At 45.3% G+C, this 20,228-nt stretch overlaps 1 protein-coding gene across 1 annotated transcript in view; it reads left to right on the top strand.

Annotated features, from left to right (window-relative positions):
- The window catches only part of MORN1 (MORN repeat containing 1), a 1,183,152-nt gene that overhangs the window by 248,443 nt on the left and 914,481 nt on the right, over nucleotides 1–20,228 (top strand). The gene's annotated exons all lie outside the window — the stretch shown is intronic.

Genomic DNA, 20,228 nt, shown 5'->3' with positions numbered 1-20,228 from the left:
TCACTCCCCCTCACCCTCAAACCCTCTCACCCTCACACCCCTCACCCTCACACCCCCTCACCCTCACACCCCCTCACCCTCACACCCCCTCAACCTCACACCCCCTCACCCTCATACCCCCTCACACCCCCTCACCCTCACACCCCCTCACCCTCACACCCCCCTCACCCACCGTCACCTCCCCTCACCCCGCCTCACCCTCACCCACCCTCACACCCCTCACCTTCACAACACTCTCACCCTCACACATCCTCTCACCCTCACACCCCCACACCCTCACACACCCTCAATCCCCTCACCCTCACCCCCCTCACCCTCATGCACCCTCACTCAACCTCACACCCTCACACCCCTCTCACACCCCTTACCCTCACACCCTCACCCCTCTCACAACCCCTCACCCGCACACACCCTCACACACTCTCACTCACCCTCATACCCTCACCCTCACACCCCCTCAACCTCCCAACCCTCTCACCCTCACACACCATCACACCCTCGCCCTCACCCTCACACCACCTCACTCACCTTCATACACCCTCACCAGCATAGCATAACAAAACATAACATAGTATAACAAAGAATAGCATAACAAAACATAGCATAACAAAACATAGCAAAACACAACAAACCATAGCATAACAAACCATAGCATAACACACCATAGCATAACAAAACATAGCATAACAAAACATAGCAAAACACAACAAACCATTGCATAACAAAACACACCAAAACATAGCATACATAGCAAAACATAGCATAGCATAACAAAACACAACAAAGCATAGCATAGCATAACAAAACACAACATATCATAGCATAACAAAACAAAGTTTAGCATAGCATAACAAAACATAGCATAACAAAGCATAAAAAAACAAAGCATAGCATAATAAAACATAACAAAACATAGCATAGCATAACAAAACATAGCATTCCATAACAAAGCATAGCAGATCAAAACCTAGCATAGCATAACAAAACATAGCATAGCATAACAAAGCATAGCATAGCAAAACATAGCATAGCATAACAAAGCATCGCATAGCCTAGCAAAACACAACAAAACATAGCATAGCATAACAAAACACAACAAAACATAGCATAGCATAACAAAACAAAGCATAGCATAACAAAACAAAGCATAGGATAGCAAAACAAAACATAGCATAGCATAACAAAACATAGCATAACATAACAAAACATAGCATAACATAACACAACATAGCATAACAAAACACAACAACACATACCATAACAAAACACAACAAAACAGCATAGCTTAACAAAACACAACAAAACATAGCATGGCTTAACAAAACATAACAAACCATATAATAGCATAGCAAAACACAGCATAGCATACCAAACAAAGCAAAACATAGCATAGCAAAACATAGCATAGCAAAACAAAGCATAGCATAATAAAACGCAACAAAACATAGCATAGCATAACCCGCCCTGCTGACTCCGCCCCCCACCCTCGTCATCCGCCTACTTAGGCTTCTTTTCCCTGTGCCTCAGTGTTGCGTGGAGCCCGGTGGCAGAGGGCTAGCGCGAGACTGCTGGCGCATCTGTTTTTAACTTACCCCCTTCCTGCTGAAGACAAGCAGTCCCTCGCCCCGCTGATTACGAGCGGCTGGCTTGTTCTTTACTTTTAAAATCGCCTCCCAACCCGCCCTGCTGACTCCGCCCCCCACCCTCGTCATCCGCCTACTTAGGCTTCTTTTCCCTGTGCCTCAGTGTTGCGTGGAGCCCGGTGGCAGAGGGCTAGCGCGAGACTGCTGGCGCATTTGTTTTTAACTTACCTCCTTCCTGCTGAAGACAAGCAGTCCCTCGCCCCGCTGATTACGAGCGGCTGGCTTGTTCTTTACTTTTAAAATCGCCTCCCAACCCGCCCTGCTGACTCCGCCCCCCACCCTCGTCATCCGCCTACTGAGGCTTCTTTTCCCTGTGCCTCAGTGTTGCGTGGAGCCCGGTGGCAGAGGGCTAGCGCGAGACTGCTGGCGCATTTGTTTTTAACTTACCTCCTTCCTGCTGAAGACAAGCAGTCCCTCGCCCCGCTGATTACGAGCGGCTGGCTTGTTCTTTACTTTTAAAATCGCCTCCCAACCCGCCCTGCTGACTCCGCCCCCCACCCTCGTCATCCGCCTACTTAGGCTTCTTTTCCCTGTGCCTCAGTGTTGCGTGGAGCCCGGTGGCAGAGGGCTAGCGCGAGACTGCTGGCGCATCTGTTTTTAACTTACCCCCTTCCTGCTGAAGACAAGCAGTCCCTCGCCCCGCTGATTACGAGCGGCTGGCTTGTTCTTTACTTTTAAAATCGCCTCCCAACCCGCCCTGCTGACTCCGCCCCCCACCCTCGTCATCCGCCTACTTAGGCTTCTTTTCCCTGTGCCTCAGTGTTGCGTGGAGCCCGGTGGCAGAGGGCTAGCGCGAGACTGCTGGCGCATTTGTTTTTAACTTACCTCCTTCCTGCTGAAGACAAGCAGTCCCTCGCCCCGCTGATTACGAGCGGCTGGCTTGTTCTTTACTTTTAAAATCGCCTCCCAACCCGCCCTGCTGACTCCGCCCCCCACCCTCGTCATCCGCCTACTGAGGCTTCTTTTCCCTGTGCCTCAGTGTTGCGTGGAGCCCGGTGGCAGAGGGCTAGCGCGAGACTGCTGGCGCATTTGTTTTTAACTTACCTCCTTCCTGCTGAAGACAAGCAGTCCCTCGCCCCGCTGATTACGAGCGGCTGGCTTGTTCTTTACTTTTAAAATCGCCTCCCAACCCGCCCTGCTGACTCCGCCCCCCACCCTCGTCATCCGCCTACTTAGGCTTCTTTTCCCTGTGCCTCAGTGTTGCGTGGAGCCCGGTGGCAGAGGGCTAGCGCGAGACTGCTGGCGCATCTGTTTTTAACTTACCCCCTTCCTGCTGAAGACAAGCAGTCCCTCGCCCCGCTGATTACGAGCGGCTGGCTTGTTCTTTACTTTTAAAATCGCCTCCCAACCCGCCCTGCTGACTCCGCCCCCCACCCTCGTCATCCGCCTACTTAAACGCTCCTCATGCGTCAGCGCAGCGGACGAGCGCAGCGGGCGCGTCGGCTGCGCGCCGGAGTTGCGCCAGAGTCAAGCCCGTCTGCGCCCGTCCGCGGCCGGCCGGGGCGAGGGGCACTGGACGCTGTCCGTCTAATCACATATTCCCCCTCCCAGCTCTGTTCCTACTGGGTACATGGAAATATCGATCCCCTTACATCAGCCCGTTTAAAGCATTTAGGTGTGTCCTCTACCTCTCCTCGATCAGCTCCTGAGAGAGCAGTCTCTCCAGCTTTACCTCCCAACACGACCTTGCCTGCCCCCTCATTACCTCTGGTTTCCCCTGACCCGGTATTCAGTACCTCTGCTACGCTTTTAAACACCAGGTCTGCGGTCACTCACCAGTATGAACTTTTCGACTATATCGATTCTTATGATCCAGACCTTTTATTTTTAACCGAAACTTGGTTCAAGGACGACTCCCTACCTAACGTGTTAGCCGCTTTACCACCTACCCACTCGGTTATCCGAGCGGATCGCTCAGACGGCAGGCGAGGAGGAGGAGTGGCTTTAATCGCTCGCACTAATTTTAATTTTCAGATTCTCCCTTCCCCTCCCATACCTGACATAGATTACCTTCTAGCCCGTTCGACTTCACATCAGGCCCCCTTCACTTTTGTTTTAATTTACCGTCCCCCCCAGCTCACCCCTTCTTTCCTTCCCAGTATTCAGACTCTCCTGGCCACCCTGGTGATCAATAATTCTTCAGTATTGGTCCTGGGGGATTTAAACTTTTGGCCCAATGATCCTGCTGAGAGCCTTCAATCTAGGGAGTTTACCAACCTTATGACCAGCTTAAACTTTTCACCTCTGGTTCACAGCCCGACTCACTCGCATGGCCACGTATTAGATCAAATCTGGGCTCTAAACATCCCGTTCACACCCCCCATAATAGCCCCTTGTTCCTGGTCGGACCACTTTACCATCACTTTTTCCCTCGCCTTAGCCCCTCTGACCAAACCCCAACTTCCCAAGAACACCTGGGTCAGGAAGTGGGGAAAAACTGACATGCCCTCCCTTTGCTCTACTCTGGCTAAAACCTGCCCCGAGCTATCTGGCCTTACAGCCAATTCCCAGCTGTCCGCCATCGACAACTGGCTGACTTTGGCAGGCGACGAGTTTGCCCCTTTAAGGCGACTCACAGTCAGGCGAGCCCATGCAGCCAACCGTTGGTTCACCTCGGATCTAAAAGCTAAGAAACTGGCTGCAAGGAGGGCCGAGCGAGCTTGGCGTAGAACTTACAGTCCTGCGCTAAAGGCAGTCTACCTGTCCGTACTACAAACTTACAAAAAGGGCATTCTGGATGCTAAAACTGAGTTCTACACGAGCAGAGTAATGGCAGCCGAGTCTCACTCTAAAGAAATTTTCTCGACTATCCATGAACTCGCATCATCCGGCAGAGCCACAGCGTCAATTACTCCCTCCCAGTCCCTCTGCAACTCACTCAACGAGTTCTTTATCGACAAAGTTGCAAAAATTAAACTTAACATCCCCCTCCCTTCCCCTGCATTTACAAACCCCTCCCCTCCCCTCACGGTTTCCAAACTGTCTTCCTTTCCTCTGTTGACCACTAATACTCTCTCACCGCTGTTGGACCGAGTAAAATCAGGATCTCCCCTGGATTTCGCCCCAGCCCACATTCTTAGGGAAATTTATTTAAACTGCCCTATCCCGCCTTTGACCCTTCTCAATGATTCACTCACTAACGGCACCGTTCCCAGCCTACATAAATCAGCGGTTGTCGTCCCAATCCTAAAAAAACCTGGCGCCGATTCATCTTCCCCTTCCCACTACCATCCTATTTCCCTTCTGCCCTACCTAGCTAAAGTCCTTGAGACTCACATCACGACCGCCCTGAGTACCCACGTAGAGGCAAACCACTGCCTCTCCTCCTGCCAAGCTGGGTTTAGGCCCCTGCATTCCACGGAGAAGGTGGTAATCTCGGTGATGGACAAGCTGCGGGAGGGTATTGATACCAACGTACCTCAAGCCCTGATACTTTTAGATCTGTCCGCCGCTTTTGACACGGTGGACCATTCCATCCTCCTCAGCCGTGTCAGGGCGGCGGGCATAGAGGGCTTAGCCCTCTCGTGGCTCGAGTCCTTCCTGGTGGAGAGAACTCAAGCGGTCCATCTGGCCGGCTTCGCCGCGGCTTCCCGCAAGGTGGAGTGCGGGGTTCCTCAGGGATCGTCACTTTCCCCTCTTTTGTTTAATTTATACATCTACCCCCTCATTTTTATGTTACAGCAGCTGGAGGTCACAGTGTTTAATTATGCTGATGACCTCCAGCTAATCTTTAACCTCTCCCACTCCCCTTCATCTGCCCAGAATGTCCAGTCAGTCATGACATTTATCCAAGATTGGATGAACTGCAACCACCTCAAACTCAATCCAGACAAGACCGAGTTGGTCTTGACCGGAGGTGGTTGCAGTCCATGGTCCTCTTCCTTCTGGCCCCCCTCACTCGGTGTCCCTCCACTTCCCGTTTCCAAAGTTAAAACCCTAGGGATTTTCTTAGATTCACAACTTTCTATCCACTCACACATTGGCTCGGTTGTCTCTTCTTGCTTCTTCTCCCTAAGAACAATTAGGAAAGTCTCCCGCTTCTTCTCCCTCCCGGCTTTGAAAATCATTGTCATGGCCATGGTACTGTCCCGCATCGATTATGGCAATGCTATATATAATGGGGCCCCAGCTTACGCGATCCATTGTCTGCAGCTGGTGCAGAATCAGGCTGCCCGCCTGATTCATGGCCTCCCTAAATACCATCGGGCCAGCCCACTACTTAAAGCTTTACACTGGCTGCCGGTGCGAGAGCGTGCCCTTTTTAAGCTTGGCTGCCTCACTTTTCAGGCTAGGTCAGGCACCGCCCCTGAATTTCTTTGCTCTGCCATTGTGCCCTACCTTCCAGGCAGAGAATTACGTTCCTCCCACTCGGCCCTCCTAGTCACCCCCCGTTTTAAAAAACAGAAGGCAGGTGGAGCGAGGTTCGCTGTCCTGGCTCCAGCATTCTGGAACTCTCTTCCTGTTGGCCTTCGCACAACGCCCTCCTACACTCAGTTTCGGAGGGAACTCAAAACCCTCTTGTTTGCGCAAGCCTATCCCGTCTAAACCCCCTCTAACTGCTGCCGTCCATCGCAACCTAAATAGCGCCATGAAACCGCTGGGTAAAAGTGCGCTGTATAAATGCTTTTAAATTCAAATTCAAATTCAAACAAAGCATAACAAAGCATAGCAGAGCAAAACATAGCATAGCATAACAAAACATAGCATAGCAAAACAAAGCATAGCCTAGCAAAACACAACAAAACATAGCATAACAAAACACAATAAAACATAGCATAGCATAACAAAACAAAGCATAGGATAGCAAAACTAAACATAGCATAACATAACAAAACAAAGCATAGGATAGCATAACAAAACACAACAACACATAGCATAACAAAACACAACAAAACATAGCATGGCTTAACAAAACATAACAAAACATATAATAGAATAGCAAAACACGACATAGCATACCAACGCAACAAAACATAGCATACCATTGCATAACAAAACATAGTATAGCAAAACAAAGCATAGCATAATAAAACACAACAAAACATAGCATAGCATAACAAAACATAGCATAACAAAGCATAGCAGAGCAAAACATAGCATAGCATAACAAAGCATAGCATAACAAAGCATAGCATAGCATAACATAGCATAGCATAACATAGCATAGCATAGCAAAACATAGCATAGCATAACAAAACATAGCATAGCATAACAAAACAGCATAGCATAACAAATCAAAGCATAGGACAGCATAGCATAGCATAACAAAACAAAACATAGGATAGCAAAACAAAACATAGCATAGCATACAGCATCACTCAGCACCACCACAGCATCACTCAGTGGCACCACAACATCACTGAGCTCCACCACAGCATCAATCTGTGCAACCATTCAACAACAACTGGTTCAAATATGTTATCTCAATGTTTCAAGCTTTATTACAAATGTCACAAAAAGATGTTAATATTTCACTTCTGTTCTTGGATTTTCGTCACAATAAAATACACTGAACATAATCTTCACAAATGTTATTTACAAAAGTTTAAGCTATTGCCATTATAAAGTACAATAACTTTTATTTAAGTATTAATTAATAAAAAAAATTAAAAACCATTGTTATTTGTAATATCAATACATGTAAGTCACGTAAATACAACACATATTGCATTACAAATGCTATAGGTGTCACATTTGCGAAAGTTATAACTATTGGCATTGTAAATGACAAAGCTATTAATTTCGCTATTTTCAAAAACAAAACATAAATAAAAAATGTTTCATTTACAATACCAATAGCTCAAACTTTCCTAATACGAGACCTGTTGCATTGAAAATGCTTTCCGTTTCCCACCCGCTCCGACATTACGACCGCTCTACCTCACACCAGCTTTTTTATTTATTTATTTTAATTGGAGCTTTTGTGCTAAAAAATATTTATTTTTCTATTTGCCGTCTTCCAAACTGAATTGGAAAAAAAAAAGAAAACTGGAGCAAAACGCACCTATGTAATGTCAGCGAAGTGCGCATACATTCTGATGCATGCGTTTGACAGTGGAATAACTGCACCGCCATTGTGTGGGCATTTTGTTATACATTTTTATTTTGATGATTGTGGACAGCATCTCAATGCATTGCAGCCCCACCAAAGGCAATTGACAAAGCTAATACGTTCCAACGACCTGACCTATTTGCTCTACCAATGTTTTTTTCCAGTTTACCCTTCTAGGGATTTTTGTAAGACGGATGCACAGACTCAGTCCGATTGTAGTGATCGGCTAGAAAATGTCTTAAAGACATTGTTTCTAGAAGTGTATATGTTCTTAATCTATTTATGTCACGGATTACGTTCTATGCCCTCACACCCCCTCACCCCCCCTCACCCTCTCACACACCCTCACCCCTCTCACCCTCTCACACACCCTCACACCCCTGACCCTCACCCTCACCCTCACACCCTCTCACCCTCACACCCCGTCACCCCACTCACCCTCACACCCCCTCACCCTCACACCCCCTCACACCCCCTCACCCTCATACCCCGTCGCACCCCCTCACCCCCACACCCCCTCACCCACCCTCACCCCCCTCACCCTCACACCCCCTCACCCACCCTCACACCCATCACCTTCACAACACTCTCACCCTCACACATCCTCTCACCCTCACACCCCCACACCCCCCTCACCCTCACGCACCCTCACTCAACCTCACACCCCCTCTCACACCCTCACACACCCTTACCCTCACACCCTCACCCCTCTCACAACCCCTCACCCACACACACCCTCACACACCATCACTCACCCTCACACCCTCACCCTCACACCCCCTCAACCTCCCAACCCTCTCACCCTCCCAACCCTCTCACCCTCACACACCATCACACCCTCACCCTCACACCCCCTCACTCACCTTCACTCACACTCACCCTCACTCACCCTCATACACCCTCACCAGCATAGCATAACAAAACATAGCATAGCATAACAAAACATAGCATAGTATAACAAAGAATAGCATAACAAAACATAGCATAACAAAACATACCAAAACACAACAAACCATAGCATAACAAACCATAGCATAACAAACCATAGCATAACAAAACACACCAAAACATAGCATACATAACAAAACATAGCATAGCAAAACATAGCATAGCATAACAAAACACAACAAAGCATAGTATAGCATAACAAAACACAATATAGCATAGTATAACAAAACAAAGTTTAGCATAGCATAACATAACAAAACATAGCATAACAAAGCATAGCATAACAAAACATAGCATAAAAAAACAAAGCACAGCATAATAAAACATAACAAAACATAGCATAGCATAACAAAACATAGCATACCATAACAAAGCATAGCAGATCAAAACCTAGCATAACAAAACAAAGCATAGGATAGGATAGCAAAACATAGCATAACATAACACAACAAAGCATAACAAAACACAACAACACATAGCATAACAAAACACAACAAAACAGCATAGCTTAACAAAACACAACAAAACATAGCATGGCTTAACAAAACATAACAAACCATATAATAGCATAGCAAAACACAGCATAGCATACCAAACAAGGCAAAACATAGCATAGCAAAACATAGCATAGCAAAACAAAGCATAGCATAATAAAACGCAACAAAACATAGCATAGCATAACAAAGCATAACAAAGCATAGCAGAGCAAAACATAGCATAGCATAACAAAACATAGCACAGCAAAACAAAGCATAGCCTAGCAAAACACAACAAAACATAGCATAACAAAACACAATAAAACATAGCATAGCATAACAAAACAAAGCATAGGATAGCAAAACTAAACATAGCATAGCATAACAAAACAAAGCATAGGATAGCAAAACATAGCATAACAAAACACAACAACACATAGCATAGCATAACAAAACACAACAACACATAGCATAGCTTAACAAAACACAACAAAACATAGCATGGCTTAACAAAACATAACAAAACATATAATAGAATAGCAAAACACGACATAGCATACCAACACAACAAAACATAGCATACCATTGCATAACAAAACATAGTATAGCAAAACAAAGCATAGCATAATAAAACACAACAAAACATAGCATAGCACAACAAAACACAACAAAACATAGCATAGCACAACAAAACATAGCATAGCAGAGCAAAACATAGCATAGCATAACAAAGCATAGCATAACAAAACATAGCATAACAAAACATAGCATAACATAGCATAGCATAGCAAAACATAGCATAGCATAGCATAACAAAACATAGCATAGTAAAACAGCATAGCATAACAAATCAAAGCATAGGACAGCATAGCATAGCATAGCATAACAAAACAAAACATAGGATAGCAAAACAAAACATAGCATAGCATACAGCATCACTCAGCGCAACCCCAGCATCACTCAGCACCACCACAGCATCACTCAGCGCCACCACATCATCACTCCGCGCCATCACAGCATCAATCTGTGCAACCATTCAACAACAACTGGTTCAAATATGTTCTCTCAATGTTTCAAGCTTTATTACAAGTGTCACAAAAAGATGTTAATATTTCACTTCTGTTCTTGGATTTTCGTCACAATAAAATACACTGAACATAATCTTCACAAATGTTATTTACAAAAGTTTAAGCTATTGCCATTATAAAGTACAATAACTTTTATTCAAGTATTAGTTATTTAAAAAAATTAAAAACCATTGTTATTTGTAATATCAATACAAGTAAGTCACGTAAATACAACACATATTGCATTACAAATGCTATAGGTGTCACATTTGCGAAAGTTATAACTATTGGCATTGTAAATGACAAAGCTATTAATTTCGCTATTTTCAAAAACAAAACATAAATAAAAAATGGGTCATTTACAATACCAATAGCTCAAACTTTCCTTATACGAGACCTATTGCATTGAAAATGCTTGTTTTATTTATTTATTTATTTGAGTTTTATATAGCGCTGGCTAGACCCGGAGGTTTACATAAGGATCCAACACAGATTACATCAGTTACAGGAAAACATTTCAAGAGCATTAGGAGATGAAGTAAATGGAGATTAGAATGGGCAAGGGGGTGGGGAAAAAGTTGTAGGAGAGAGAAAGGATGGAGATAGAATGGATGGAGAGACGAAGGAGAGTCTGCCCAAAGTCCGGCTGAGTAGGTGATGGCCGAGGGGGAAGTCTAGAGCCCATCTCCTCTATAGCTATCAGGTAGCTCCACCGGGCATCAGTCAAGCCGCTAGGTCTCAATGAGATAACAATTAGAGAGCAAAGAGGGGGATAAATGGAGTGTAAAGGAGAGAGTGGGTGGAATAAATGGGTAGGAGGTAGAGTACAACGGAGAGACCAAATAGGGTCTTGTCCAGTGTCCGGCTGGGTAGGTGAGGGCAGAAGGGGTAGTCAGCAGCCCATCTCCTCTATAGCTAACAAGTAGCTCCACCGGGCATCGGCCAAAAAGCTAGGTCTCCACGTACTGTTCTACTCTAATGAGTTTCTGAGGAGGTAATCTCTTGGTGGTGAGATTCCGATGCCTTGGTTTATGTTTTTGAAGCTTCTTTAGTTAAACAGCTGATTTTGAACACGTTATTGAAGTGTCAAATGTTCCTGGTGGATCCAAATTGGCAGAAGACAATCTGGAACATAGAACAACACGGGAACGTCAGTTAGCAGTCAGGGTTCCGCTGGAAAGTGGCGTCTCTTGCACCTGTACCTGATCACCTTGCAGTTAAAAATATGTCTCAAATGATGCTGACCTTTGATGATCTTCACTTCTCTGGGGAGTTAAGTGTGGTGGTGGATGTCAGAGGCAATACCAACTGGTATTTATTAATGTGGGTAGCTTATCTTCTTACTGCTTCATTGTCCAAAGTGCTGAACTTTTCTTTGTATTTTGCCAAGGAAGGCCAGTTGGTGCAAAATATTAAAAAATGCAAACGTTCACTTGGTGGCGCTATCAATATGTTTGAGGGAACCTAACCATGTGTCTCTTTTTGGGATCAAGGTGGTGTAAAGGGTATGGTGGTGGGTTTCTCCTGCCACCTGTTTAACTGTTCGTTGATCACTAATTTCATGTTGGCTTATATGATAGTTTGTACTTTTTGCCCCTGCACAATTGTGATTGCAAACATCCTAGAGGTCCACCTGTGTTCTTGTTGGCTGTATCTTCAGCCTGGAAGTGAAGTGAGTGAATTGTTGAGGTAATTGCCATACACAGGTTTTTTTCCAAAGACTTCGATGTTGAAGCTGACCATCGTTTCTAACATGGCAAAGTAGTTTCATTTTAAGTATGCTCTTATCTGCCTGAGGTAGAGAAGACACTACACAAGCTAGATCCGAAAAAGACCTTCCGTCCTACATTTGGTCAATAAACACTTTTTTTAAAATCTATGGAAGTGCATCCAGACCATAATAAAACTGATAATTTCATTACGGGATGTGTTTTGCATCAAGGAGTGTTAGGCAGAAGCCAAAATGATTCCATCTTAATGTATAATTCCACATTTGACAGGGGACCAAGTGGTTATTTGCAAGAGATCTGATATACATCTACTTGGTATTTTTTTTAATACTTACGCAGTGTTTTTTTGCATTGATCCCAATGGAGAGGACAAACTTTGTTTGAAAAAAGAAAAGAATTAGCATACATTGTTTGGCTATCTTTTCTACTCTTTCCTTAGCCAAGGTTCCTCCACCCAAATGTGTCACTTATTGCTAGTTCTTCTTTCAAAGATGAAAGTGTGCAGACGGATAGTATTTATAAGGTGAAAATGTTAAGGACCTTCAGTAACAGTGGTGGTGATGGCTACAGTGTTTTGTATTTTTTTTGCCAGCCTGTATCGCTGCTCATCCTTTTGATCTTCAGACGCTTGCTGGGCTGCAAATTTCTGGACATCAACATAGTTTTAGTGAGGTCATTCCTCTAATTGAGCTTGGCATTGCATGTCTCTTGTGCGACACGAATAATAATAATAATTCCAGATTTGTAAAGCGCAACTTATCACCCCTAAGGGTATCCAGGCACTGGGGGCCGTTGGGGAGATTAGGTGAGCTATTGCCCAGAGTCACATGATCTGAGCTGAGCTGCCTCCAGCGCCGGGGATCGAACCTCGATCCCCGTGCTCCGGAGACAGCTGCTCTTGCAGCTGCGCCACACCTCTCTCACTGAAGTAGGTAGGTGGCAACATCTTTCTCCATTACAGCATTTAAAAAATGTTGGGAGTCATTGTCTGTGGCTGGGGATACTTCAAAGATAAAAAGAGAATAGAACATTTGCAGGGGTAGAACAGTCATCAGAATCGGCATTCCTGCAGGTATGGATTTTTTTCGCCCCCTGTACATTCTCACCTCCATCCAACCGTTCCTCAAGGGGTTACACCACAGGTTCAAGGCAGAAGCGGTGAGCGTGGAGATGCGTCTCGAATAGAACAGACTCCCAGGAAGGCAGCAGCTGCATCCAGCCTTTTTGAATCGTTCTGCGTGACAGGCTTGCCAACGCAGCTTCAGCGTTTTGTCCTGTTGCCGCTAAAGCCCCCGCACTGTCTTCTTTAATTATAAGTTTAGGCCCGTACAGGTGTTGGTCCCTATAAAAAGGTACTCCATTTATCTGGCGCGCGGCATTCAATTCTTGTTTTAATTCCTCTCCGCCTGAAATTTCTGAGCACAATGCGGTCCCAGCTGTTCAAGATGGCGCCGCGCCAGCAAAGGCTCATTAAACTTGCTTTGTAAATATTCTCTAATGATTAGAACGCAGACGCTAAAGTCCTTCTCTCAACTGGAGCACAGACCCAGAGGACGATAAATGGAATTGTTTGTCTTGTTTAGGTTATGTCTTGGACGGATACTGTGAGTTCCCTCCAAGCACATTCCCTTCCAGTGTCTGCACTCCAGAGTCTGTGGCATGAAGTCAATATGCATGAATGCATCTATTTATGATGGTGTCCAGGGTTATAGATGCTCGATGATTGACACGTTTCTGCTGTGCCTGTACTCACTAGTTCATTCTCCAGGTGCAAAGTGCGCCATAGGCACTTCCTATGGTTAGGAACATTGACTAAATAGAAATGACCAGACATAGGGCTGATTTAGAGTCTGGTGGTTTAACTCTGTCTGTCTAGGTGGCGAAGGACATTACGTCCTCCACGCTGATTGACAGAGCACTGCCATATTTAGAGATCACGTCCGGCCCAGCAGTCATCTGATTCCTTAGAAGGTACTACAAATTTGGTGGACGGACCGAGTTGGTTTTGATGGATGTCCACCAACATTTTTGTTTTTCATAAACAAACTTCCAAAAAGGGTTTTTATTATTGAAAAATAAATAACGAATGACCACCACACTCAGGGACATATTTCCTTGAGTTTTCGAGGTATTAGTTTAATTTCTCGGTTCTTGGCCATGACGGACAGAAAAAAAGGACATCAGACCGTCTGTCCTAGAGTAGATAGTGTGATGCCATTAATCTGACAGCCAGCACACTGTCAGCCAGTTGCAGTATGCTTTCACTTGACAGAGTGAATGGGGCACCACAGAGAGTTTTGGCAGGCATGGTACTCCATCACGTTTGTGACAGAATACCCTGTCTGCCAAACTCTAAATCAGCCCCATAGGCACAACTCAGCAAAACACTTCAGCTGACACTGTTGTGAATGGAGTATGTTTGCACTTTGGGTTGATTGGTTATTTTGTGAGGTTTCTGAAAAAAAGGTGACTATTGAATATACAAAAATCAATGTATCTATGGCAGCCGCGGTGCGTCCATTGGGGCGTAGGGGCGTAGCCCCACAAGCCCATGGACGACTCTGCTCGGCTGCTGCAAGAAATTATAAACACACACACTGACTGATGAAGAATTTAGTAAAAGTCGTGCGTGCGCCGCCGGGAATCCGGGAAGCACCCGAGTAATCTGGGAGAGCGCTGCGCAGGGGGGCTGGTCTGGACTGCTGCGCAGCTTGAGTGACAGTCCACGTGACGCAATCACTCAGCTGCAGCAGCAGACAGCCAGGCCAGCCAAGGTATCTAGCGCGCAAGTGATGCTTGGGGCAGAAACTAGCCCGAGCATGCGCATGAAAGGTGCCCCATAGAGAGTGACCAGCGGGGGTGCTCGTTTAACCTGGCCGCAGCCCCCGGCTTTACAGAGGCGACACAGGGCGAGCAGTCAGTGAGCCCCCCTAGCCAATCCTGGCGCTGCTTGCAGCGCCAGGATTGGCCGGTCACCGCGCAGCAGGGCAGGGCAATCCAATATTGGATGCCGCGCGTGGGTGGTGACACACACACTGCATAATGGCCAATCACTGTGTGTGACTTCATTTAGTCATGCAGTGATTGGCCATTTTGCGGCACTGCTGAGCTGACGTCAGATCATCTACTCGCCACCAGTCTCGCCTCGTGTGGACCGTGTGCATGAAGGACTCCTTCCCTGTGAACGGTGAGTGGTTTGACTGTGTCAAGGTGCACAATTTTAGGCGAAGCTATGTTTTAGCGACCAGTATTTCAAACATTGTGAAAATGAATGTGTCCCTGTGTAAGGTAACTGGTGCTCAAGTAAAGCGCTCCAATACCTTCGGGTCGAGTTCGCGCTATATAAATCTGTGAGAGAGAAAAACAAAACCCTGAGGGTAAAGCATGATGTAGCTCTGCGCTTTCTGCTTGCTAGAGACTTAGGCCCCTCCCGTGTGACAGAGCACTGTTGTGTCCGGTGCATCCATGCAGTCCTTTATTTAACGCGTACAGGGAGTAATTACGGCCAAGGTATTGTGTGACCTACATTCGTGGTGTAATAAAGGTGTAGTTGGCCCTGAAAGAAGCAATTAAATTTGGTCCACATTCCCTAGATTTACAGTACAAAAAAAATACAGGCACTAATTGGGATGGAGTGATCTCCTCACACCACCCATGTGCCCTACCTAGTGTAAATGGGCCTTCTACATTATTGACAACTCCCCATGGTCGCCTGTTGCTGCATCGCGAGATGGTGGTAATCCCCATCTATAATCACCGGCTTCCTTTTTACTCACCACTGTAAACTAGAAGTACAGTACAATGTATTCTCTTGAAGCAAATAGACTTCAACTCCCATAATGCTTCTGTCAGTAGGTCACCAGCCAGGTTCTCCCTGTTTGTTTTGTTTTGTCTGCTTCTCACATAAAATAAACTCGACTACCAGGTTCCACATTATCACTCCAATCACCATGACAGTTCCTTTATTCCATCAAAGAAGACTACCAATGAGACAGACATTCCGAAGGGAAGAAAGGTAAAAACACTGAAAATGTCAAATTTGAATTTCTGTTCTTACTTTACTTTTTGCTGGATGATTGTACACTGTCCTGCGCATTTCTTTTGTATTGACTATGCATCCCCGACCAGTTCAAAAATAAAACTTCCACCAAGTAACAGCACAGATGTTTTTTTTACGTAGGAACGCTTTGCAGTGATGGGGTACATTTATAAAATGCTTCACTGCGAACGTAAATATTTGCACCACTTTCGTGCATTGTAAATTACTTTAGCAATAAAACACTGCACATATTTTCTTTTCAGTGTAAATGCTAAATATCTGCTTAAAACCATATGCATTAATCATTATAATTGATTAAAGGTTAATTCCACTCATTTTGCCAAGGCATTCTGGAGAATATGCTGTAGCATTCCCTGAAGCTTCAGACAAAAACTAGCATCCCTTATGCATCAGTCGTCTTATTTACATTTAGGGTCCTGCTGTGGTTAGTAAAATTGCTGTTAGGTGCTGCCTGATTTTTGTTTGTAATGTGTGTTCTCCTAAGCGGTATACTAACAGCTAGAGTTAACTTTTCATTGATATACAGATTAACGCTTTGCTATTTTAAATTCACATCTTCAATTCTTAGGCCTCGCGTACAAACAGCTTTAGCTGTGTGTTGTCAATGATCCATTGTCTCCAATACAAAATACATAGAGTAAGCCAGAACCTAGTGTATGATTGAATGGCTTTCTTCTCTGTCTCAGTTCCCTGCTCCTTCTTAATTGCTTTCTTCCATGTTCTTGATGTTGTCCCCCCACTGCAGCATAGCTTCTATAATAATTTTTAGGTTGATTTGTATCCTTTTACTGCTCTGAGGGGACTATTTTTTCACTCCCTTTCAGCACTCCATGGGAGCACATGATTTCCTTGCTGACTTCCCTTTCCCTGACTTAATTACTATTATTATTCTTTTTTTGCGAGGACCCAGCGGAACACTGCTACTGGGCCACTCACTATGGAGACCCCAATTGGAAAACCAAAGAACCAAGGCATTCAACAAACATGTTATGCACCTTTTTGATGATGTTTTTAAATGCTTTTATGTGGCTGGTGTTACCCTTTCGCAATACATCAGTCTGTATGCATGTTGGTAAAGAGGATATGTTTGTATTTTCTCCGGTCTCAAAAATGAACTGAGCTGGCCTGATTCATTTGTGTTTTTCTGGGCTTCCCTGTGTTTCTTCTGTTGTGAACCTGAGTCCACAGAAGGTGCGGCACATTGTATTAATGTCTGTATTCTGTGTTTGTGCTTACTTTTTATGGTCCCGGTGATGACTATTAGCGTGCACAGTAATGTCTAAAAAACAAACTGTAGTTTGGACCGAATCTGTCCCCAGTTTCTGAGAGGGCCGTTACGGGGTGTGACCTGCCTGAGTGAGGCCCCGATTACCGTCGTGTTTTCAGCCTGAATGGAACTGGAGGTGAGCCCGCTGCCTACACATGGCCTGCCAGGGAGGTGCCTAATGGGCTACAGGGCTGATGTGATCCCTCAAAGACAGATACTCTGCAGATACAGTTAGTAGTGGGCTGCTATTGCTGGTTACTCCCCGTCATAGTTTCATGAGCCTCCTGGAGCTGACAGTGACTCATTGTTTATCACAAGGTCAAGGGGACCGAGCACGATATCTGCATGAGGCCACATGTGGCTGGACTGGAATCAGGCAGTTCTGTGTGTCTGTGTGTGTATGCTAGATGCTTTATTTGCCTTTTCGAAAGAACAGTGGAAAATGTAAACCGCAATGGTATATAACCTGTTTGTGCTCATGGCCACTCTGGTGTATTGGCTTTTGAATTTTATTTGATTCTTGGTGCCTAATAACATGTACAACTTTCTCCCCAATTCCAAAATGCCTCATCATTAGTTGTCATGTTGTCTTGTATTGTGTCCATGTTGTACACAGGCCTGCTCAGCTTTCTGGTTTCTGATGTTTACAGCCTCCTTCTCATGTTTGGCCTCTCTGAGTGAGGTTTCACAAATGACTAGGTCAGCATCTGAGACTTTATATTCGTTGTATCTTTTTCAAAGTTATTTTTTGTTCCTTTCAGGAGAAGGCTGTGCAACTGCTAATGAGAGTTTTGGTTTCTGTTATGCGTGCCTCATTCGAATCAATATATGTAGAAAATATTTAGATCATGCAAATTGGGGCGTGGTTTGCCTTATTTGCTCATTGCTAGGGGGCTTGTCGCTGCTTTCACAGTTTTGTACTCTGGTTACTGTGTCGGATAAACTTGTTGAGACTTCCAGAAAGAGTGCAGGAGTGCAGGGGGGTAGAGCAGGCCCCTGAATCCACTGTAGGTGCACAACTGCACTCGTACACTCCAGCCCTGGCCGAAAGCCAGATTTGGGAGACTCGAGGCCCCTCATGACACACTGCAGGGAGCCCCCATCATTTTGGATGAGTGGGTTCATGCTCTCTTCCAACAGGAAGTGTGCTTCTCTTGGGTCATTTATATGCCGAGTTTAGCTGGATCAGGACTCATCTGGTGTGCAAAGGGGCTGCACATTTCTTTCAAACACAAGCGTTCTTTATAGCTTTCAACTGTGTTGGGCCAGAGGATGCTATACTCAGCTTGTAAGTGAGAGCAATGCTCACACTCCTCCTGTTTTATTGGGCTGCTCAGATTATTGATAAACATCACCTGTACACACTCTGCAGTGAATGTGCTATGAATAGGCGGTGCTTTGGGTGTGAGTGAAAGAGACTGCTTATTAAAAGTTAATAGGTTGAAAGTTGTTAGAAAAACAGAACCGATGCCAAAGCAGTAAAATCAGGTCATCTTCAATTTAATGTGACTAAAGAGCACACAATGGCTGCCACAGTGCCACCATATTTTTGTGGGCCCCGCTGCTTCCATCTTTCCCTTAGCCTGTAAGACTACACTGCTTCAGAGTTGGCCTTGCTACAATATTTATGGTTTTGCGGTTTTGCTGGTGGGATGTGCTCACTTTTGGGGTACATCTAAGATGTAAACAAAGACGGACTGTATAAACTGGCTGCAAGTATTTAGGCCTCAAACAGCCTGACAGCAAGCTCCCTGCAGGAACACAATCTGCATGAGTGTGTGTGTCTGTGTGTGTGTGTGTGTGAGTGTGTGTGTCTGTGTGTGTATGCTAGATCCTTTATTTGCCTTTTCGAAAGAATAGGCATGTGTGGTAGCGTGCTGGCACCTCATGTAGTGACTGTGGAGAGTGGAATCTATCTAGATATGTGTGTGTGAGCGTGTGTGTGTGTGGGGGTGTCTGTGTGAGTGTGTGTGTGGATTGATGTGTGGGTGTGTGTGTGAGTCTGTATGTGAAAGCGTGTCTCTGTGTGTGGGCGTGTGTTTGTAATGTAATACCTGCACTTTCACAATTGCTTTATTAACTTTCCTGCTTTCTCAAATTTGCTTGAAAATGCACGATTTTTCTTCTCTTTTTTCAAAATTTTCCAAACCCCCCTTATGGGCAGAAAGGCACAAAAAACGAGTGGGACAGAGGGCAGAAGGGCACAAAAACGAGTGGAACAGGGGGCAGAAAGGTACAGAAAACGAGTGGGACAGAGGGCTTTGTAAAGGCTGTCTCCCAACTGCTGTGCAACTTCTTCTACTCTTAGAGCTGAGATTTTTCTTCTTTTTTTTCCAAACATTTCTTGGGGGGGTTATCCCCCCAAACCTCCCTTAAGGGGTTCGGGCATGCTCGCTGCGCTCGCTCCCTACGGTGCTGTATGCAAATCACTTTGCGCCTCACCACTTTCAAATCTCACCCACCGCCCCTGATCTATGGCATCATTAGTACATAAAAAAATGACTTTCCAACTCCTTTCATGTGATATCAAAGGGCAGTTATTTCAATAGAGATCTGCGTTGTTGTTGTTGTTAGCTAAAGAAGAAACATATTAAGTTGACGATGTGCATGGCTGTATGGTCGAATGTCCACCCGCTGTCATGTTTCACATGCAAATGCCCCCTTAGGTATATTTGGCTGCCCCTACTTTCTAAGGCCACTTTGAGATTGACTGAGTCCTCTGTCAAGGAGCCGCAGAGCATGCATGTTTTGTGCATATTTGCCAGTTAGGTAAAGGCTGATTGAGGTTAAACTGAATGGAACTCTAGCCATTAAACCCCCTGCCCCAGCCCTTGACATGGAAAGTATTGCTAATGCAACACATTCATGGCTGGGAAACGCCGCAGACGGCTGTCTCCCTCCATCTCGGACAAAAAGGAACATCCACCGTCCCCCAACCCCCTGGTTTAACGAGCTCCTAAAAGCCGAAAAATCAAAGTGCAAAGC

The sequence above is a fragment of the Lissotriton helveticus genome, chromosome 5_1 (assembly GCF_964261635.1).
Source record: "Lissotriton helveticus chromosome 5_1, aLisHel1.1, whole genome shotgun sequence".
Classification (NCBI taxonomy): Eukaryota; Metazoa; Chordata; class Amphibia; order Caudata; family Salamandridae; genus Lissotriton; species Lissotriton helveticus.
The sequence above is the reverse complement of the archived record's forward strand: the minus strand, read 5'-3'. Positions and strand labels throughout refer to the sequence as shown.